Genomic DNA, 2,314 nt, shown 5'->3' on the forward strand with positions numbered 1-2,314 from the left:
AAGGTAGAAAGCAGAGGTTGAGGCTGAGGCGGGCCAATGTGCAGAAAGAGAAAGGGAGCCAAAGGGGCCCAGAAATCTGTATTTTTTAAAGAACTATCACAGGTAATTCTGATGCAGGTGCCTATTCTGACACTTTTATTCAACATAGTGCTGGCAGCCCTAGCCAGAACAATCAAGCAAGAAAAAGAGATAAGAGGCATCCAAAGAAGTAGTAAGAAACAAAATTGTTAATTGAAGAAGTATAATTGTTTCTCTTTGTAGATGACATGATATTATACATCGAAAATCTTAAAGACTATAGCCAAAAAACTGTTGGAACTAATAAAGCAATTTAGTAAGGTAGCAGGATACAAAGTCAACATGCAAAAATCAGTTTTTTTTTTTTTTTAAGATTTATTTATTTATTTTAGAGAGAGAGAGCGCACAAGCAAGGGGAAGGGCAGAAGGAAAGGGAGAGAGAAACTTTAGCGGACTCCCCACTGAGCGCAGAGCTCCATCTCACAGCCCTGAGATCATGACCATGAGTCAGAAGCTTAACCAACTGCACCACCCAAGTACCCCTCAGCTGTGTTTCTATACACCAACAACAAACTATCAGAAAAAGAAATTAAGAAAACAATACCATTGTGCTTGCTTCGGCAGCACATATACTCAAATTGGAACGATACAAAGAAGATTAGCATGGCCCCTGCACAAGGATGACGTGCAAATTCATGAAGCATTCCATATTTTTTAAAAATAGAAAAAGAATAAAGCATTCTAAAATGCCTCAAGAAATAAAACAATACCATTTATAATAGCATCGAAAAGAATAAAATACATAGTAACAAATGTAACCAAGGAGGTGAAAGATCTGTACACCGAGAACTGTAAGACACTGATGAAAGAAATTGAAGAAGACACAAATAAATGGAAAGAAGTTCCGTGCTCATGGATTGGAAGAATTAATATTATTACAATGTCCATAATATCCTAAGCAATCTACAGAGTCAATGTAATTCTTATCAAAATCCCAATGGTACTTTTCACAGAACTAGAACAAATAACCCTCAAATTTGTATGAAACTGCGAAAGACCCTGAATAGCTAAAGCAATTTTTAGAAAAAAAGAAGAAAGCTAGAAACATCACACTTCCTGATTTCAAACTGTATTACAAAGCTTTCATAGTCAAAACCATATGGTGCTGGCATAAAAACAGACGCATAGATCGACGGAACAGAATGCAGAGCCCAGAAATAAACCCATGCATCTATGGTCAACTAATTTTTTTTTTAAAGATTTTATTTATTTATTTGACAGAGAGAGACACAGCGAGAGAGGGAACACAAGCAGGGGGAACGGGAGAGGGAGAAGCAGGCTTCCCGCGGAGCAGGGAGCCCGATGCGGGGCTCGATCCCAGGACCCTGGGATCATGACCTGAGCCGAAGGCAGACACTTAACAAATGAGCCACCCAGGTGCCCCTGGTCAACTAATTTTTGACAAAAGAGTTAAGACTGTGCATTGGGGAAAGGACAGATTCCTCAGTAAATGGTGTTGGGAAAACTAGACAGCTACATGCAAAAGAATAAAACTGGACCCCTGTCTTACACCACACACCAAAACCAACTTAAAATGGATTAAAGACTTGACCATAAGACCTGAAACCATAAAACCCCTAGAAGAAAACATAGAAGAATAAGCTCCTTGACATTGGCCTTGGAAATGATTTTTTTTTATTTGACAGCAAAAGCAAAAATAAACAACTGGGACTACATCAAACTAAAAAGCTTTTGCACAGCAAAGGAAACATTCAACAGAATGAAAAGGCAACCTACAGAATGGGAGAGAATATTTGCAAGCCACATATCTGATAAAGGGTTAATACCCAAAATACACAAGGAACCCATACAAGCCAATAGCAAAAACAAAACAAACAAACAAAAAACCCTCAAATAACCCAATTTAAAAATGGACAAAGGACCTGAATAGACATTTTTCCCAAGAAGATGTACAAATGGCCAACAGACACATGAAAAGATGCTCAGCATCACTCGTCATCAGGGAAATGCAAATCCAAACCACAGCGAGATACTATCTCACACCTGTTAAGATGGCTATTATCAAAGAGACAAAAAAATGACAAATGCTGGAGACGCTATGGAGAAAAAAGGACTCTCGTGCACCGTTGGTAGGACTGCAAATTGGTACAACCACTATGGGAAACAGGATGGAAGCTCTTCAAAAAATTAAAAATAGAACTACCATGTGATCCAGCAATCCTACTTACCAAGTATATATCCAAAGGAAATGAAACCATTATCTAGAGGAGATATC

The 2,314-nt window shown here is 38.3% G+C and overlaps 1 non-coding gene across 1 annotated transcript; it reads left to right on the forward strand.

Annotated features, from left to right (window-relative positions):
- Positions 1–626: 626 nt before the first annotated feature.
- Positions 627–733, forward strand: LOC118518702 (U6 spliceosomal RNA). Its single transcript, XR_004908839.1, has one exon. It is a non-coding gene; the product is annotated as a U6 spliceosomal RNA (small nuclear RNA).
- The last annotated feature ends 1,581 nt before the right edge of the window (positions 734–2,314 follow it).

The sequence above is a fragment of the Halichoerus grypus genome, chromosome X (assembly GCF_964656455.1).
Source record: "Halichoerus grypus chromosome X, mHalGry1.hap1.1, whole genome shotgun sequence".
Taxonomy (NCBI): domain Eukaryota; kingdom Metazoa; phylum Chordata; class Mammalia; order Carnivora; family Phocidae; genus Halichoerus; species Halichoerus grypus.